General features: G+C 35.3%; 1 protein-coding gene across 3 annotated transcripts in view; it reads right to left on the bottom strand.

Moving 5' to 3' along the window:
- The window catches only part of aus (argus), a 157040-nt gene that overhangs the window by 16111 nt on the left and 119551 nt on the right, over window positions 1-21378 (bottom strand). The window lies entirely within an intron of this gene.

The following is a 21378-nucleotide window of genomic DNA, read 5'->3' as shown; positions in this document are numbered from 1 at the left end:
ATACAGTTGTCATGATGTTCATGAAAATCAACAAGAACAACGACATCAACTAAAACAACGATCTAAGAAACAAAAACAGAAGAATCCATAAGGGAGACACACGGGTATAGGGCATAGGGACCTCAATAGGAGACAATGATATTGCTGATGAAATCGCACAAAGTTTGACTAGTAAAGATATTTCATTGGATGTTTGTTTTTTTTTTGTAATTTTTATTTTTCTTACTATTCTTTTGATGGAGCTTGGAAAAAGGTGGAGGAGATTGGAAAGTTTTCTATAAATAATTGTTAAAAGCTATTCAACAAGGACGAAAGAGAAATAATAGCAAAATTTCAATCAGCATATCAAAACTATATAAAATTGTTACTCTTACGAGGACATTTGTCTGTCTCGTCGCCTTACGAAAATATCTACCACGAAGTCAGCGGCCGCAATGTACATTACAGGAGTGCTTAGGATGAAGCTGCCTATGAACATAATAGTGGAGGACAACAAACTAAACTATATCGGTGGGGTATATCAGTGAGTAACACAGCTGCATTTGTTAAAGAAGTAGTACAAGCTTTCCAAGTCACTGATCAACAGGGCGAACCGAGGAAGTACCTTTAAAGCTGACAAAACTTCGCTTTGAATCAGAGTGTATATGCACACCACCTGTGGTGCATCACATAAGGAAGCGAAAAACTCAACACAATACAAAGTACCAGCTTTATTTCCTTCGTTCAGGCACTTCATGACGTAGAGAGATCCGAAGATGCAAAAGGGGACGGTCGGCTGCATCGATTGGCATACTAACTGGGTTTGAATGACAGAACCTAGAATTAGCTATAATTTATCACTTATGGAGAACCCCATGATCAGGAAAAGCATCCAAAATAATTATTGTCATAGCTCCACGCTTTGTTCTAAAAACGTAAAAATACCTGGAATAGGGAGGCACCATTATATGGGGGCCATAACAAAACGTGGACCTATGTCCATACTTACATACCAGGCACTTCATGATGTAGAGATCCGAAGATGCAAAAGGGGACGGGCGGCTGCATCGATTGGCATACTAACTGCGTTTGAATGACAGAACCTAGAATTAGCTATAATTTGGCACTTAGGGTTCTCCATGATCAGGAAAAGCCTCAAAAAAATTATTGTCATAGGTCCAGGTTTTGTTTTAAAAACGTAAAAATACCTGGAATAAGGAGGCAGCATTATATGTGGGCCATAACAAAACGTGGACCTATGTCCATAACTTTTGGTGGAGAAGTTTCTTGATCACTGGGAACCCTAAATGTCAAATTATTGCTCAATTTTTAAAAAAAAAAATTGGGGATGCTACAGTGATTACCACAGACAGACGGAGGGACGGACTTGCATAAAAACCCAAAAAATTAAAACACAAAAAAATCCATAGCTCATCTATTTTTCAAACGATTTCATTAGTTTTTCCCGTTTTCGAATGCTAACTTAATTTCTTGTTTGGTAAAAATAATTCATTATGCTGTTTGGTATCTTCTTAGCGGCCTAGAGCACGGGGAAAAACATTTTCCCGTTTTTTTTTGTGCATTTTTATACCCTCAGCATTTATGCTAACGAGGGTATATACACGTTCATACGGGCAAAATGTGTCTCATCGAAATAATGGTTTTAGACCCCAAGTATGTTTGGACGAAATGTGTTTGAAACAATTTGGAGTTGATTTAGCAATGTCCGTCCGTCTGTCTGTCTGGCTGGTAGGAGCGCACGATAACTCTCGAAGGGATAAACCGATTCGGTTAAAATTTTGGCATTAGTAATATTTTTTCCAAACTTAGTTTTAGTTCGAAGATGGGCTATATCGGTCCACTCCTTCCGGTGCCTCCCCCACAAAAGTTCGAAAATGTTTGGAAAATTTGTCCGCACGATAACTCTTGAAGGAAGTAACCGGTTTGATCCATACTTTGCACGTTGTGAAATTTCTACTAAACTTAGATGAGGTTCCAAAATGGACTCAATCGGTCCACTCCTTCGAGTACCTACCACACAAAATTTCGGATAAGTTAAAATTAGGACCAGTTCTCGAATCGTTTTGATTTTTGTTGCAACGACTTCCCCTCATACGACGGTACAAGTTTCATCAGGGGCAAGTCCATACTTCGTGAGAAAATAGTCTGAAAGATACAAAAAACCCCTATGAAACCGTGTGTAGTGGTTGAAGCGCAAGATAACTCTCGAACGGATCTTCATATTCGTTCCAAAATTTGGACTTCGTAATATTTTGTCCAAACATAGTTTAAATTCGAAGATAAGCCATATCGGTCCACTCCTTCAGGTACCTCCCCCACAAAAGTTGAAAAATGTTCGGAAAAATTGTGCGCACGATAACTCTTGAAGGGAGTGACTGATGTAATCCATACTTTGCCCATCCTAATATATCTACCAGGTATATATCAAGTTCGAATATGGACTATATTTGTCGACTCCTTCTGGTACCTCTCACACACAATTTCGGATAAGCTCACTTTAAGACCTGCTCTCGAATCACTTTGATTTTTGTTGAAGCGATTTGCATTCGCTGTCTCCATTACGACGGTAAAAGTTTTTTCAGGGGCAAGTCCATATTTCTTAGGAAAACAGTCCGAAAGGTGTAAAAAATCCGTATGTCACCATCTGTGGCTGTCGGGGAGCACGATAACTCTCGAACTGTTCAACCGATTTGGTCCAACATTTGGTCTTCGTCATATTATATCCAAACTTAATTTCATGGGGCAATACCGGTCCACAACTTCCGGTACTTCTTCCCAATATTTAAAAAAATGTCACTAAAATGGGGCAACCAATTTGGTCCAAACTTTGGATCTCCTAATATTTTGTCAAAATTTAGTTTAACTTCTAAAATGGCCCATATCGGTCCTCCCTAAGGGTACCTCCCCTACAAAGGTTCGACATTTGTGTCTTAGTGCAGTTAATTCCTAATCCACATTTTTTCGGCATGTTCAAATGTCCAAAAAAGGGCCACAAAATTCTGAAGAGACCTTAAATACATTCAATCTGTCCGTAGGTGAAAGTTTCGCTTCACATTGGCTGAGGGTATATATCTGTCGGCAAAGCCGACTGTCACTTTTTTACTTATTTAACACTTCAACCACTATAACATAGCCATTGGCTAACCGAATAAAAAAGTAATATCTTGTTCGAAGGATATTATTCACCTTTTTAAAAGGAAAAAGGATTAATATAAATCCGCTGTGAAAAAAAGTTACACCCGTTTAAATTTGAAAATCTAAGAAACTCAGTTTGTACTACTTTTATCGTTATAGAACAAAAAAAAAAAAACAAAGTGTCTCAATGGTATTTTCGTTGTTCATGGATCCCAACACGATAGAATTTTTGCATCAGAACGCTTAAATAGTTTTCTGGTCAACGTTTATAGCACGATGTCATTTATCGATATTTTCCGAAAAATTGCCACTGGCTCAAGGCCGAAACTGCCTGAAGGAGCGTTTAATGCTTTTGCGATGTACTAGAGAGTTGTTATCTATTGTCTTGGCTACAATTTTTGTATTGGTGTTGGATAGAAAATGTCAATTGCGTAGCTGTTATATGCCAAAATATATGTCATATATCCAACATATATGCCAAAATATCCAAAAAAAACGTGGATAAAAAACTTCAAATCAAAACCGGGAGGTTCGATTTTCACCGTAGTCTAGTGGTTTTTTTGCCCAGTAGAATCCCAGGAATTAAAAACGCGAAGCACCCATTAAGACATTTTTCCTTCCATAAAAATCGACACGCCCTAATGTATGTAAGACCAACCTATTCATATGCTCCACGTTCGGGCTCGGTGATATGTCTTAACGATAACACAATCGAACAGTGCTATCTGGAAGAAGTAATTTCTGGTATATTCGTATAAATATGGTTTAAGCTTCGGTTTAATTGTATTGGATTTTTCAAGTCGGCTTCCATATGAAAGTTAACCAGAGTTGTTGATATCACGAATCATGTTTTTTAAAAATGTTTTAGAAATGTTTTTAATTCTGTATTTGTAAGACTTACCATGGATAAGGACATAATCAAAGCGTGCCTTTCAGCAGGTACCATTTTGTCTGTACGTATTTGAGATACCGAGAATATAACTCTAAAGAAGACACCACACAGGTTCCTTGGAAGCATTGCAAAACCACGACAACTACCTATTGTCTGGTCACTTTGCACCAAACACAAAAACTTCCCGTGTCGTAATACGACACCTAAGAATATGTCTAAGTAGACGATTTCGTTGCAGACGGACAAAATTGAGCTTTTGCCTCGGTGCGAATGCATAAGTTTGCTCCAATAATAATTTGAACCTCCTTGGATTCATGCAGCAGAGAAAACCCAAAACGTCCTTGGACATTTTAATTCAAGAGAAATAATGTGAAACTTGGTGCCAATTGCGCTACACTGAGGAAAAAAGTTTAATCCTCTCAGTGTCAAAAAAAAATTGCTGCCCATGTGAAAACATTGCTAAATGTCAAATACATACGTCATATGGATTGGGAGGGTTAATGCAAATTCCATCCATTACTCGATGATTGATGTATGGGGATAACTGTTCAAATCATCCTGACAAACAAATAAATTATTGTCCTAAAATCCATTTTTTTCTGACGAAGAAACTAAAAATTACAACAATTATATTGAAATCAAATTGTTGTAACATTTTATCAGATATATTTAAATATTTTTTCCTGGAATTATTAATCATTGATAATGTTCGTTTTGTTTTTCTATTATAAAAAGTCCCCTCCTGCTGCTGCTGCTGCTCTTGGCTACACCACAGCATTAATGTTTTTTTCTTTTTATGTGCCAACAAAAGAGGAGCTTGGCAGCAGCAACCTGGAGCTGTAATTCAGCAAATAGCAACAACAACAAAATCAAATGAAATGTAATACAACCGGGGAATACACAAATATGTATATGTATGTGTGTACATAGTTTACCCCATTCTCTACTTGAAATGAAAGTTTTCTCAAGTAGAAAACACTATAGGACAACAATAATAATAACAACAGCAACAACATCGACAACAACAACATCAACAGAACGATTTTACCGGAAATAAATAAAAACCAGTTGGAAAAAAGGCATTAACATTAATATCCACCGGAAAAAAGAAGAAGAAGAAAAAGCGGAAAGGAATAAAAGGGAAAAACATCAGCAAAACAGCAACAACAACAACTAAGGGAAAATGAAACACATTTAGATCGCATAACAACAAACACTCTTCTCAGAGGCGCTTTTAGAATGAAGGTGGAAGGGTGGGTGGGGCTGCATAATGGATGGTTGAATGGATGGACATACTTTGGATTTTATTTAAATAAACACCTAAAACATAAAATAAAAATAATTCTGTTTTACTCTATAAAAGATGATGATAATGATGATGATTATATACTAAACATTCTTTTTAGCAAACACACACATTGATATATTTAAAAGGACACCAACAAAATAAATCTACATACCTACAACAACAAGTAATACAAGAAACTTAAAACAGAAATTGTTGTTTTTTTAAGACTGAAATAGTTTACAAAATAATATATAAGGAAAAACAAAAAAATATACCAAACATACACACAAACATAATGTTTACAAAAATAATGGTTAATAATACATTTAATAGTTGGATTTTTTCTTTTATTTTGGGTTAGATTTTTAAGTCAAAGAAAAGAAAGAAAGAAATAACAGAAAATGTTGACACAAAACAAGTGATTAAGACACATAAATAATATTTCGATTTTGTTTTTTTATTAGTTTTGGTTTTAAAGTTTTATACAATACTAGCGGTCACCGGGCAGCCCATCCCAACATTTCGTGTTTAAACATGTTTTTCGTGCGGCGTTTTAAGCAGAAAACCAAAACGTCACCGAAAGAAGTGCGTTCTTGTTTTCTCGCCATTTATCATTGAGAATTTTCTTTTTTTTTTTTTTGGTTACTGAATTGATTTGAAAACAAATTCTGGTTTCTTTACGGCTTTGGATAAGAGAAAGAATTGAAAATCTATTGTTGTTTCTTTTTTCAATATTTAATAGGTAAATTAAAAAATATATGAATTACTTTTCACAATGAAATCAAAAAACGAAATATACAATTTTGTTTAGTTGCTTGTGTGGCATATCACATCATGTAGCATATATATGTATGTAAATAAATAAACAAATAAACAAAAAAGCTTTCATTTTTACATACATTTATGTATAAAGTAGGTTTTTTGTTGTTGTTTATTTGAATTGAAGTGTATTTGTTTTTGAGTGTATTTTTTGTTTTTTTTTTACGAAAAATTTTAACAACTATTTTCTTTTTTTCTTAATTTCATATTTACAAAACTCAATCGAAAATCTTTAATGAAATTCAACATAAAATTTATAAATAAAAAAACGAACAAACGAACTGGACCATACACAGAGTTATTTAGTTAAATATTTTACAAGTTGTTGTAACAATGTACAAAAAAATAAATAAACAATGAAACCAATAAATTTGTGAACAATAACAAAAAAAGGGAATTGGAAATGAGTAAATGTGTATTAAATATTCGTTTCGATTTTAAACAAATATACCAGCAACCTGACCTGACGGGGGGATTTGTTTTTTATATCATTTGCAGATTAAAAATTTCAATTTAATTTAATTTATTTTTTTTTTTTTTCATAAAAAAGGTAATTGAAAGAATTGTTATAGTTTAAAAATGGTTTTTAAAAGAAAACTTCATAACTTCATAAAAGTTGGGAATTATTTCTAATTAAAAAAAAACACGCGAAGATAATCTATTAAAATAACGGGGCTACCATGTTGTGTATACACATCCTAAAATAACAGCATTATCAAGTTTTGTTTCAACATTGTTCTAGTCATTTGGATCGTATAAGTAGTTTTAATGTAATAAGTATACGCCCACTTGACTTGACCTTTCTTTTATGCCATGCCAGACATTAAAATATTTCATAAAACATTTTCGAGTTTTGGGTGAGGAAAGAGAGCTTAAAATGCTTATTTTTTTTCAACATCTGATATAAAAGTTTGTATACTTTACGTCTACAAACCAGAAATGGTAAACGAAATTCCCAAAATCAGTTGATAGCTTTATACAAGAGCAAAATGTGGACAAATGTATGTATGTGTCTGTATTCTCAGCAAAAATGATTTATTATCTAATTCCAGATGAGGTAGTGACGAAGACAATGCCAATGCCATTGAATTTACCTAGCCGTAAAACTAAGTTGGCACGAGTTCCTTAGACTAACCGTTTATGTCTCTAGAAGAGGAAAGAAAGTGTATCCTACTGTGAGTAACTAAAGTTTATGTTCGATGAAATTATATCGTTATAATCAGAATCACAAGGACTACCTTGAATGAAAATTTCAAAACATACCTCGAACAGCCTTTAAACTACACTCATGCCAAGTTTTGAACTTTTGTGAGAGAGGGACCCGAAGGTGTTGTACGGCCTTGGAAGTTGATATTCGTTTGAGAAATATATTATATATTACAGCTTTTAATCAATTATCTCAGGAAATATGGTTTGTCCCCCAAAAATGTTGATGTACAAAATGTCTAACAAATCTGAGACAAGGACATTTGTGGGATATTTATACCCTCAGCATTTATGCTAACGAGAGTATATACACTTTCATACGGGCAAAATGTGCCTCATCGAAATAATGGTTTTAGACCCCAAGTATGTTTGGACGAAATGTGTTTCAGACAATTTGGAGTCGATTGAGCAATGTCCGTCCGTCCGTCTGTCTGTCTGGCTGGTGCGCACGATAACTCTTGAACGAATGAACCGATTTGGTCCAAAATTTGGCTTTCGTAATATTTTGTCCAAACTTAGTTTAAGTTCGAAGATGGGCTATATCGGTCCATTCCTTCCGGTACCTCCCCCACAAAAGTTCGAAAATGTTCGGAAAATTTGTGCCCACGATAACTCTTGAAGGAAGTAACCGATTGGATTCATACTTTGCACATCGTGAAATTTCTACTAAACTTAGATGAGGTTCCAAAGTGGACTCAATCGGTCCACTTCTTCGGATACCTCCCATACAAAATGTCGGAAAAGTTCAGTATAGGACCAGTTCTCGAATCGCTTTGATTTTTGTTGCCACAACTTGTATTCATTGTCTCCCATACGACGGTACTAGTTTCATCAGGGGCAAGTCCATACTTCCTGAGAAAGTAGACTGAAAGATGCAAAAAGCCCCCATAACACCGTGTGTAGTGGATGGAGCGCAAGATAACTCTCGAACGGATCTGACGATTCGGTCCAAAAGTTGTCCTTCGTAATATTTTTTCCAAACATAGCTTAAATTCGAATATAAACTATATCGGTCCACTCCTTCAGGTACCTCCTCCACAAAAGTTCAAAAATTTTCGGAAAAATTGGGCCCACGATAACTCTTAAAGGGAGTGACCGATGTAATCCATACTTTGCACATCCTAATATATCTTCCAGATATAGATCAGGTTCGATATAGATCAGGACTATATTTGTTTACTCCTCCTGGTACCTCTCACACACAATTTCGGATAACTTCACTTTAAGACCTGCTCTCGAATCACTTTGATTTTTGTTGAAGCGATTTGCATTCGCTACCTCCATTACGAGGGTAAAAGTGTTTTCAGGGGCAAGTCCATATTTTTTAGGAAAACAGCACGAAAGTTGTAAAAAAATCCCTATGTCACCATCTGTGTCGGGGAGCACGATAACTCTCGAACTGTTCAACTGAATTGGTCTTCGTCATATTATACCCAAACTTAGTTTCATGGGGTAATACCGGTCCACAACTAGGACGATATCACTTGAATGGGGCAACCAATTTGGTTCAAACTTTGGATCTCCTAATATTTGTCAAAATTTAGTTTAACTTCTAAAATGGCCCATATAGGTCCTCCCTAAGGGTACCTCCCCCACAAAGGTTCAACATTTGTGTATTACTGCAGGTAATTCCTAATCCACATAATTGTCGGCAAGTTCAAATGACCAAAAAAGGGCCACAAAATTCTGAAGAGACCTTAAATACATTCGATCTGTCCGTAGGTGAAAGTTTCACTTCACATTGGCTGAGGGTATATATCTGTCGGCAAAGCCGACTGACACTTTTTTACTTGTTTTTTTTTTTTAATTTTATGTGGGAGGTACAAGAATGGTTTGACCGATATATTCCATATTCGAACCTGTAGTGGAATTCTGTTACTCATTTTTCGGGTTACCGGCAAAAATCGGTAAAAGTAAAACTCAAAATTATGAATGAAAAGTATCAATGTTATCGGTAGGAATTAGCGACAATTTTATTTTGGCTGTTAACTTACCGAAAAATTTCGTTAATTACCGAAATTATAAGTATTTTTATTTTACCGATTTTTGACGGAAACTTGAAAAATGAGTTACAGAATAGCACTACTGATCTAGGTCTGCAAAAATATATTTCATAAATTGCATATGTTCCCACAACAACCCTGAAGGAATGAGGAGTGCATGACGATTCATATTTGCTCGATGATATGAGACCTACTTTTTATCGCCGAGTCCGAACGGCGTGGCGTGTCTTATGACACCACTTTAAGAGAAGTTTTTCATTGCTAAAATACTCAGGAAATGTCGCCTACATTACACTGAGGGGATTTGTCACCGCAGACATTTTTTGATATTCTGGTCAGAGATTGAACCGGATAAATTCAGTGTGCAAGGCGGACTGCAACACGGTGGAAAAAATATTACGATGAATAATTTTGAAGCAAATCGGTTGATTCGTTCGTAAGTAATCGTGTGCTCCATTTTAGAGAAAAATGTTTAACTTTTGTGAAGGTGGTATGGGAAAGCACCGCTGTACTAGGTGGTAGTTAAAGTATTCTAGAAAATAGATTTTTGAGAAAATCAATGGACCCGACTGCGTAGACGAACGGCAATGACACAGTCGAACATTTAAGATCACAGTGAATAAGATGACAAAAATTTAACTGTAGGAGTGTGATTATTTTGAAACTTAGACAACAATCGAACAAGAAACCCACAAAAAGTTTGCGATCAAGAATTACCAAGGCGATATTGAAAATATGTTCGCTATATCCAATCTTTAGAAATACAGCTTCAAGAAGAAAAAGCAGAAAGGGTCGGAAAATCTCTCCTACAATTCGAATTCAGTGAGTGAGGCCCCCGAAAGAAGTGTAGACTAGGGCCATCCATCGCCAGAATACTTAATTTGTAGTTGTAGTTGCGAATAATCAACATTGTCCAACAATATACTTTCGGTTCATAATCTACTAAGTAGAATTTGAACCCCTACAAGTCCATTCGACTGTATGAGAATCTGTACAGCATTAACTGAAGATTTTGGGAGGGAACAAATTATTCCTACATTGTAAAATTGCCTAAATTATTTTCAAAATCACATTGATATTTAAATAACAGAAATTCTAAATAAATCTGGCATAAAAAATCAAGTAGTTGAAACTATTCTAAATTTTCTATAAGAATGGCATATTTGCAGGAAATTTTAAATATTGCAAAACCCGATTATAAAATTACATTCTTAAGGCGAACTAGTTTCATTTCCCCACTAACACTTATGTTACAACAAATTCTAATTACAAATTTTCTATTGTATTTCTCCCCCCGGAAATCAAAATCAATTAACCTAAAAAATTATTCTTACTACAAAAAAAAAAAAAACAAAAAAAACTATACACCGACTAAAGTGTTGAACTGAATTGATTCGATCAATTTGTAAATTATTTATTTCCCCTTGTAGCAAACACAGTCGATTCCTTTTAGAATAAATAACGAAGTGGTAATTTGTGTTGTGCCAATTCCCTTACCTGTAATACAAATCGAAATAATTATTTATACACTTTTACTCATTCTCCATATTCAATTATATTTGAATATTTTTTGTTTGAACACAAAACAAATTGTTGTGGGGTTTCTCTTTTCTGGTGATTTGTTTTTTTTTCGTTTATTTACAACAAAAGAGACCTATGGAGAGAAATTCACATTCCATTTGAATATTGGAGACAACAAATAAAACCATGAAAATCAAAACGGAAATAAAAGAAATTATACCAGTTGTCATTACTTATGGAACAAAAAACAATATGAAATGTGAATAATCCATAAGGAATAATACAGATGATAATCAAAAGGATAATTACATAATTATGTGTAGCATTTAAGTATTGTTTATATAGAAATATACAACAATGACAAAATGAAAACAAAAATTAAAAAGAAAAATGAGATAGAGAGAACAATGATTTTTTTGTACAAAACTAAATGGAAAGAATGAAAGTATGAATGAATGAATGGAAATGGAGTAAACAAACGAAACGAACGAATGCAGGTAATGATGACAAATGACAATAATCAAAGGCTAAAATTAAAAACGACAGACAATACAAAAAAAAAAGAAACAAAATACAAAATCCAACAAATTACAATCCAAAGATAGACCACAAAACAATAGCAACTGAACTAAAAAGAATATGTATTTTCTTTAATAATTAAAAAAGAAAAAAACTTTGTACAAGAAAAACATAAAATAACATGAATAATTTCTTCATAAACGCCATCCATCTGCACACAAAATTAAGAATAAATATTTTGGTTTATATACAGAGTTTGTTTTTTTCTTTTTGGTATTTTAATGTAGGCAGTATAAGAAACAAATAACAATAAAATTACTACAAACTTTGTTCATTTTTATTTACAATCTATGCAGTTGATTTGTGTTTTGGTGAGGGGGAAGAAACACTCAATGTCCTTGAAAATTACATTTTATTCTTCTTCATCTAAATTTATAGCTTTTATCTAAATGTGTGTGAATGTTGTGGTGTTAATGTATTAACTATTTAAGTGTGAAAATAGGTTTTTAAACTATTTTTGGGTTTTGAGGGAAAACAAAACCTACTGCTTGAGAAGGTTTAACTTTACATATGCAAATCTAATAGTAATAATAATAATCTAATGTCATAGAGAGTTTTACCACAAAATTTGTGTTACCCAACTTATTTTATGTTTCAACTTTCCCCTGTAAAAGACTAAAACAATTCATAAAGAACCGCAAACAAAGAAATGAAATTACTTTGCTACACAGCGCCCGCCATATGACACAATGATGCCGCAAAATAGCTTAAAATTACAATATTCAAGAACTTTGGCCATTCTTTAAATTTGAATAAATAAATAATTTAGCCCATCCCTTTTAATGTCCGCCCTTCTCCCCCCTACTCCTGCTGTGCTGAAGAAAATGTGCAAAAACAAAACCATAAAAATAAGAAAATATTAAAATCCAACGTAAATGTTCATACATTTTTTGGCAGTTAGTTTTTTTGTTTTGTTCATTTGAATATTTTAGAGTTTGCCTTGGTTTTTTGTTGTTGTGATGATGATGATGACGATGACGATGATGACAACAACTTTTTATTTCCATCCTGGAATACCATGGAGAGATAAAATAACAAATGTAAAATATACAAAAAGTATCCCCAACCCACTGTAGGTAGTATATATAAATCTCCTAAAAATTCAAATTTTATTCAACGATATATTTTTTGAACTAAAGATTATTTCCAGCTTTCCCGTAAATGCCTATCTCAACACGAATCCCAACGTTTTTGTGCTAAGGCTTTGGACTAAGAAAGCTGTTTACAGTTTGATACGCTAACAAATGTGACTCATCCAAATAGTGATTTTGGACCCCTGGTATGTTTGGAAATCAGTTTCAAACTATTTGGTGTCTGTTTAGCCCTGTCCGCCCATCTGTTTGGCTGGGGATCAACCGATTTGGCCCAAAATGTGTTTTCCGTAATATTTTGTCAAAACTTAGATCAAGTTGGAAGATGGACCATATTGGTCCACTCCTTTCTACCTAACCCGCAGAAGTTAAAAATTGTTCATGAAAACTTTTGAACGGATTGACCTATTTTGTCCAAAAAAAAATTCTAATTATTTCCTAAATTGTTCGTAACATTTCCAGACATAGATCAAATCCGAATGTGGGTACCTCCCATACAAAATTTAAACATTGTTTACACTGTTTTGATTTTGATTATTCATATCCTTTTTGCAATATATTGTCCTTGTAGCCCTTATTACAACGATAATTTTAATTATCGGGGGCAAGTCCAACTTCCTGAAATAATGGCCTGTCGGCACCATCTAAAATGTTGTTCCATACTTATATGGCACTAAAGTTTTTAGTAATCTTTGTTACAATGTTTTAATTTTATTCTGTGTAGACTTTGTTGAATAGGGTTAACAGTGGAAAAATGAGGACCACTGCTTCTGACACCTACCCCACAAACGCCTAAAAAATTACACTGAAAACCTCCAAAACTTCTTTTGTCACCTACGAAAATGCTATTTATTTTCAAAACAAGTAAAAAATGTCAGTCGGCTTTGCCGATATATACCCTCAGCCAATGTGAAGTGAAACTTTCACATACGGACAGATCGAATGTATTTAAGGTCTCTTCAGAATTTTGTGGTCCTTTTTGGACATTTGAACTTGCCGACTAAAAACTGGACTAAGACACAAATGTTGAACTTTTGTGGGTGAGGTACCCTTAGGGAGGACCGATATAGGACATTTTAGAAGTTAAACTAAATTTTGATAAAATATTAGGAGATCCAACGTTTGGACCAAATTGGTTGCCACATTCAAGTGATATCGTCCTAGCATTTTAGTGACATTTTTTAAATATTGGGGAGAAGTACCGAAAATTGTGGACCGGTATAACCCATGAAACTAAGTTTGAATATAATATGACGAAGACCAAATGTTGGGCAAATCGGTTAAACAGTTCGAGAGTTATCGTGCTCTCCGACCGCCACATATGGTGACATATGGGTTTTTTACACCTTTCGGGATGTTTTTCCAAGAAATATGGACTTGCCCCTGAAAAACTTTTACCGTCGTAATCGACGTAGCGAATGCAAATCACTTCAACAAAAATCAAAGTGATTCGAGAGCAGGTCTTAAAGTGGACTCATCCGAAATTTTGTGTGAGAGGTACCAGAAGGAGTAGACAAACATAGTTCATATTCGAACCTGATCTATATCTGGTATATATATTAGGATGTGCAAAGTATGGATTACATCGGTCACTCCCTTCAAGAGTTATCGTGCGCAAAATTTTTCCGAACATATTTGAAGTTTTGTGGGGGAGGTACCTGAAGGAGTGGAACGATAAAGCCCATCTTCGAATTTAAACTATGTTTTGATAAAATATTGCGAAGGCCAAATTTTGAATCGAATCGACAGATCCGTTCGAGAGTTATCTTGCGCTCCAACCACTACACAAGGTGTCATAGGGGCTTTTTGCCCCGTTTCCGGTCATTTTCTCAGGAAGTATGGACTTGCCCCTGATGAAACTTGCATCGTCGTATGGGGGGAAGTGAATACAAGTTGTTGCAACAAAAATCAAAGCGATTCGAGAACAGGTCCTAAACTGAACTTATCCGAAATTTTGTGTGGGAGGTACCCGAAGGATTGGGCCGATTGAGTCCATATTGGAACCACATCTAAGTTTGGTAGAAATTTTACGATGTGCAAAATATGGACCAAATCGTTTACTCCCTTCAAGAGTTATCGTGTCCACAATTTTTCCGAACATTTTGGAACTTTTGTGGGGGAGGTACTGGAAGGAGTGGACCGATATAGCCCATCTTCGAACTTAAACTAAGTTTGGACAAAATATAACTTGGGGACTAAAACCATTATTTCGATGAGGCACATTTTGCCCGTATGAAAGTGTATATACCCACGTTATCATAAATGCTGAGGGTATAACAAGTAAGAAGGTATTAGTCAGATGTACCAACAGAGATATATCCTCAGCTTTGGACCTAAATAAAATAAATAAACGACTACAGGTTTTTTTTGAGTTTTTGGACCAATTTCTCAGGAAGTATGGACTTGTCTCCGAAAAAAATACACCGTCGCAACAAAGGTCGCCTACACACCATGTTGCCAAAAATTTGCAAACTATCACAGACGAGTCTTTAAACTGCACTCTTTCCAAACTTTGTGTGGAAGCTACCCGAAAAAAGTGGTTCGATGTTGTAAGAAATAATGCGAAGTCCAACGTTGGGACCCAATATGTTTCTCCCTTCGAGGATTATCTTGTATACTACCAAGTATAGTTGGTGTCGACAAGTTTTTTTGTAGATTTTTGGCAATTATCTCAGGAAATATTGACTTGCCCCCGAAAAAATTTCGACGTTGTAACAGTGCCCGCAAAAAAACTTGTTGCAAACAATTACAAAACAATCCGAGAAGAACTGTTAAACGAAGGAGTATATATTGCCTGAAATAGATTTCGTCCAAACATAGGGGTCTAAAACCATTATTTCGATGAGGCCAAAATTGTATCAAAGTATAGATACCCTCTTTATCCTAAAGACCGAGGGTAATGTTATTGTTTTTTTTGGCACAGTCGCAGGCCGAAGGTACTAATATCGCTCATTTACTCAAAGAGTGGCGTAACTCAAAAAATACGTTTTCTGAGTTAGCAATTTCTATTTTTTCTACGACTTCTACTTTATCTTCTGTCACATTTTCATACTGATATCTCCAAAACTCGTCGAGTTACAGCTCATTTACTACGAGTTTCGCATAATCCAACATGCTTGATCTTGAACAGAAATTTAGCACTGATATCTGGCTAGCTGTTTGCGAAATATAATCCAAGTAGTTATTTTAGTTTTTGTGCAACAATATTTTTAAGTGGGGAAGTCAAATTTCATTCGCCAACTTAAAACGCTTTTTCTCGAAAGTGGATTTTTTGAAATGTGTCACTCTTTGAGTAAATGAGCGATATGCACATCTGTTGACAGAGCTGACTTATATTTTTCACTTTTTAGGACCCGCCGTGTGTCAAACAAAAAAATGCATATTAATTCATTTTGTTATTTTAAAAATTAAAAAAAAAAAATAATCTTCGATTGTTTGATATTTTATCATTCCAATTGCAATCAATGTCCTTGGAGGCATAAAATAAAACATTGACAAACTTGCCATGTGCATCAACACTTTACATGGAAACACTCTAATGTATGTTTTTTTTTATTTTAAGCTGAACAAATTCTTGTTCCGTTATCACAGATGTATGACCATATTTATGTGTGTATGTTTAAATCAGGATTTCATCCACCATTTTTCGCTATGCTTAACGCCTCCTGGAAACCAACTCAGTCAGATTCCACACATTAAAAGGATTTGGATTTCTGACTAAAACGAACGTTTTTACAACTCACACAACAAAGCTATTTACTCTATTGCTCATATGCATGTAAAACTTCCTCTGCCACTGCCACAGTGGAATTCCCCTTGGAGCAATGCTTCAGGAAGCAGGACATTAAAGGAAGTGGGTGGTGGTCGTTGTTAGATTATAAAAACACCAAAGTCAGTCTCTAGTAGCATTTTTTCTATTTATGTACATGGAGTCACAATGCAAGGCTATAGTTGAAGGATTTTTTGTTATGAATTTCATTTTTCTGTGCTGAAGAGAAAGTTCATCTTTTTATATCCACACAAATATCATCGATTTGTTCACATCGAGATGAGAACGAAAACTAGGAGTATGACACAATACTACATGGAAATGTGTACACACAAACGAGAAAAGAAAAAACACTCACATAAATAATATTATAAAAGTTTTAGCTTTAACCATTATTTATATTGTGGCTATTTTGTTGTTGTTGTTGTTATCTGCATAGTTTCGATGAGATCTTGGTTTTCATATGAAAACACCAACCAACGACGACGACAAACAACAAAACCAGCGAACAAACAGAAAACTAGTACATAATGTTATAGAATTTGTCTTTTTTTCCTTGTAAAACGACAACTAAAAATATTTTCCTCCCACTCTGCGACTCGCTTACCAAGGAGAAGCAACAAAAAATTATGAATTTTTTTTATTGTAATGATTGTTATTTTTATTTGGAGAAATGTAAATGTATGTGTGTGTGCGTGAGAATGTGATTGTGCGGGATACAGCAGCAGATATGAATAAGAATGTGTAGAATTTGCGTAAGCATGTGTTGGTGTGTGTGTGTGTCTCCTACAAGGATATTTACATCCGGCTGTAACTGTTTAGTTTAGTAGTTTATAGTCGTCTATGTGTATCTCTTTGTGCGGGTGTGGGAGTGTTTCAAGTGTTTTTTGTGTTCTGGGATAACATCAACAAAACAACGACACACCCATGAAAGTTTACCACTGCTGCTGCTGCTGTGGCTGCGGCTGCCTTGCTTTCACTTGATAAACAACTTTAATAACTATAATAACAATAGTTATGACATTTTTGAACCTCCATCTATGCCAACAATCAACCCTCACCCCCGGCAACCCAACCCTCGTTTAACACTGTCACAACTTGTAAAGTTTTTAACCCCCCACCCCACCCCTGGCTGCTTTTGTAAAGTTAGCACTAAACATAAGGCCTTGTGTCTGTCTGTTTGTCTATCTATCTGTTCGGTTGGATTTAATGTTCAGTGATAAGTTCGGTTCGCATTTTTTTCAGTAGATTAAGGTCGCCCATAACACTTTAGTACTTCCCTTCATGGCAACCTCAATTCAATAATAAAATAAAATATTCACAGGACTTCTTTTCAATTTTTGTCATATTTATTAGAGGACGATAAGAAGTTTTGTGTCGAGCGTGTTGTGGCCTTTGTTTTGCTGATGGCTGATATCATAATTAGGGTGGCCATCTCGGGGATATTGTGTTTATGATAATAGATAAACTTTTTGTTCTGTCTGTAACAGACTGGACTCGCTACTGCTAGCCACAATGGACATGAATGTCCTAGAGGAGAAATGGAATAAGAAAGGGAATAGATTAAGTGGTTAGCAGTAGTGTGGTTTTTATTTACAAACTCTAGAGTGAGGGGCGGGGGAATGGATGTTTAGAAAATCCACTGGACAATATGCCTTTTAATCGCCCCATACTATTGAATAGTGAGTGGACACAAATCAATTATGCCATAAACTATGGGAAATTAGTTCCACAATTGTGCCACGCACAAGGCAATGCAAAGCTCCGAACTGTAGCACAGACAGCAGACACCATGTGCCAGAGATTTTGATGTCGTCATCGTTTTTATGAAATATCTCCTTTGTCATTTAGCTAATTAAAATAGATGACAAACTTTTTTCCCCCCTTAATAACTTGGGGGACGACATTGGAAGAACTTCATCAAGAAAATGAACAGAGAAAGAAAAGTTTGTTTGTTGTTGGATTTGCAGCAACTTAAAAACAACAACGATGTGGGATTTAAAGCAGAGATATTTAAAAGTTTGAATTTTTTCGGTACATCTCAAGAACTGAATATAAATAGTTGTTTCCTCTTCAGTTGACCTTTTCAAGTGGAAAGTGTATGTTTTTGAAAGAAGGAGTTGAAATCTATTTCCAGGCTATTTCGAAAAGGTCATTTTTGATGTTGAATTTTCTGCAAATAGTTGTTGGTTTGTTCGCTTCAAGGGTGCCAGTGTAGTCCAATATTTAGCATTCCCATTTTCTCCATAAATTTCCAGTTTATTTAAAAAAGCTTTGAGACGTCCTTTGGACTCGGCCATAAAGGACATTGCGCATGGTTAATGAGGGTATATAAATTTTGACAAAATATGTTCCTAATCGAAAAAGGAAATACTTTAGAATATCGCATATTTTAAGACCCATCCGAGATTCAGTTTATTCCGTGTCAATTTAGTCATATCGCTCTGCTCTGCTGCGCATTACAGCTTGAAGGCGTTAATCATATTGGTGTAAACTGTACATATGTACATATATAAGTTCGCACATGGGACAAAGGGATAAGGAAGATTTCTTCCATGTCAATGACTGCATATTCCATTCCATATCATATTGCGACACGATACCACCAATGTAATCCAATATTATTTGCCACCACCGAAAATCGGATGTTCTGTTCAGCTATTGGGCCGCAGACTTTCCGAGTTCAAGGCGGACATGCTCACCACTGAACCGCAGTGGCTTCTCTAGTTTAACTGGACTTATCGTAGAATGTCTTCCAAACTTAGATAAAGTTAAAAAGTTGAATTACCGACGAAAACCTTCTGGTGCAGTATAGGGGCTGCTCCGTAAAATATTTATACCCACCGCCTTTAGGCTAAAGAGGGTATATACATTTTGATACGACCAAAATTGTGCCTCATCAAAATAATGGTTTTAAAATTCAATTTTTTCTTTTTGTATGAAATCCGTTTCAATCAATTTGGAGTTGATTTAACCATGTCCGTCCGTCTGTCTGGCTGGCTGGTGCGCACTATAACTCTCGAACGGATCAACCGATTTTGTTCAAATTTTGGGTTTGGTAAGATTTTGTCCAAAATTAGTTTAGGTTCGAAGATAGGCAAATCCACTCCTTCTGGTACCTCCTCCAAAAATATCAAAATTTGTCGCTTGGATTGTGCGCACGATAACTCCTCAAGGGAGTAACCGAATTGGTCATACTTTTGCATGTGGTAATATAACTTCCAGGCTAGATCAGGTTTGAATATGGACTAAATCGTGTACCTTCTGGAAAAAGTACAGTTCACCAGCTCATCTCGGATAATTTTTTTTTTTTTTTTTTTTTTTTTTGCAACAAGTTCTTCTTGCACGCCACGTTACGATGGCGCATTTTTTCGGGGACAAGTCCATGATTCCTGAAATTATGACCCAAAAGAAGCCTGCCGAAATCAACTAATCTAGGTAGGTAGTACTTAAAATACCTATCGATGGGAGAAATAGATTTGGTCCAAACGTTATACATTGTATTAATTCTTACAGACTCGGATTATGTCCGAATATTGACTGCATCGGACCACTCTTTCGGGTACTTCCCACACAAAGTTTGGAAATAGTGCAGTTTAAGGACTCGTCTGTGATTGTTTTTAATTTTTTGGCATTACGTCGCATATGCGGTCTTAGTATAATTTAGTAAAGTATACTTTTTTCAGTGGCTAGTTAACACCTCCCGAGAAATTGGCCCAAAAACTCAAAAAACCCATATAGGCGGCAGAAATATTGAGTTTACTTATTTTATTTAGGATTGAGCTTGGGGGTATATCTCTGTCGGCACCGCTGACTGATACTTTCTTACTTGGCTCTCTTCTTAAAGATATACTTATAGACCATCTCCTTATGGTTCTTTTAAAATATTATATTTTTAGGAAACCCCATATTCTACGTAATAAGAGCCCAAATAATTATCAAAACCCTAATCCAACAAACCAAAATGACGTATTTTCTGAATTTTTTATTCGTGTAGCCGGTATTCACAATATTCTTAGCATCTTTATTTCTGGTACCTGTGGTGTAATGGTATGCACACCCGCCATGCACACTGAAGGTCGTGGGTATAATTCCCCGGCAAGGCAACATCAAAAATTTCAACGGTGGCAAAAAACCCTTCAGTTGGCGACATTTCCTGAGTATTTCAGCCATGCAAGAGTTCTCTAAAAGTGGCGCCTTAAGACACGCCGTTCGGACTCGGCAATAAAAAGGAGGACCCACAACATTCAGCTAATTTGAACTCATTGATATGAGAGAACTCTCCCTTGTCCCGTATGGGATATTTGTGGAACAATTATATACCACAAACAGCCAATTTAATCTACGATTTTTGGAATTCTTTACCACATCTCCCAATTAAATTTATAATTTTTATACCTTGAGTCCATATTTCCCCACATTAATAACTTAAAATTTATTTAAAATTCTGAAACAAAAACCTTTAATAAATTTAAAAATTAGAGAAAGAGACCTTTTAATAGATTTATGGTAACCTCGCACGTCGAGTGCTTGCTAACCTCGCATGCTGAGTGCTTGGGTTCGATAAACAAGACAGACATCATCAAAAATGTTCAGTGGTGGGAAACATTATCAAGCAAATCAGCCATGTAGACATTATCTATAAGTGATGTCATTAGACATGCTGTTCGGACTTGGCCATAAAAAGGAAGTTTTGTAACATTAATCTAATAAGGATTCAAAAACAATAAGGCTAAGCCTACCCAGACGCAGAACGAATACTCTTCTCTGCCAAAATAAAATTAGCGACGACTACTTGTGGACATAAAGGGACAACTGCTATAAAATCTCAATGTCTTCAAAATATGAGTGTAATTACATATACTATTGTCGACTCTTCGAAGACAAGGAGGAAACAAAGGCTATCGAGCACGAGTAGATGTCCTATGTTCTCACAAGAAAGTCTGTAACTTTCTGATAAACAACAGATTCAACTTTCTTTCAGAACAAACTAGATGTATTACTTCGATTCTATTTGACTCCATTCCACCCTATATTTCTACAAGTCACCAAAATGTAACCTTATATTTTCCCCA

Source organism: Musca autumnalis, unplaced genomic scaffold, assembly GCF_047663935.1.
Source record: "Musca autumnalis isolate F117 unplaced genomic scaffold, ASM4766393v1 scaffold_1, whole genome shotgun sequence".
Lineage (NCBI taxonomy): Eukaryota > Metazoa > Arthropoda > Insecta > Diptera > Muscidae > Musca > Musca autumnalis.
This window is presented reverse-complemented; position numbering and strand designations above follow the sequence as displayed.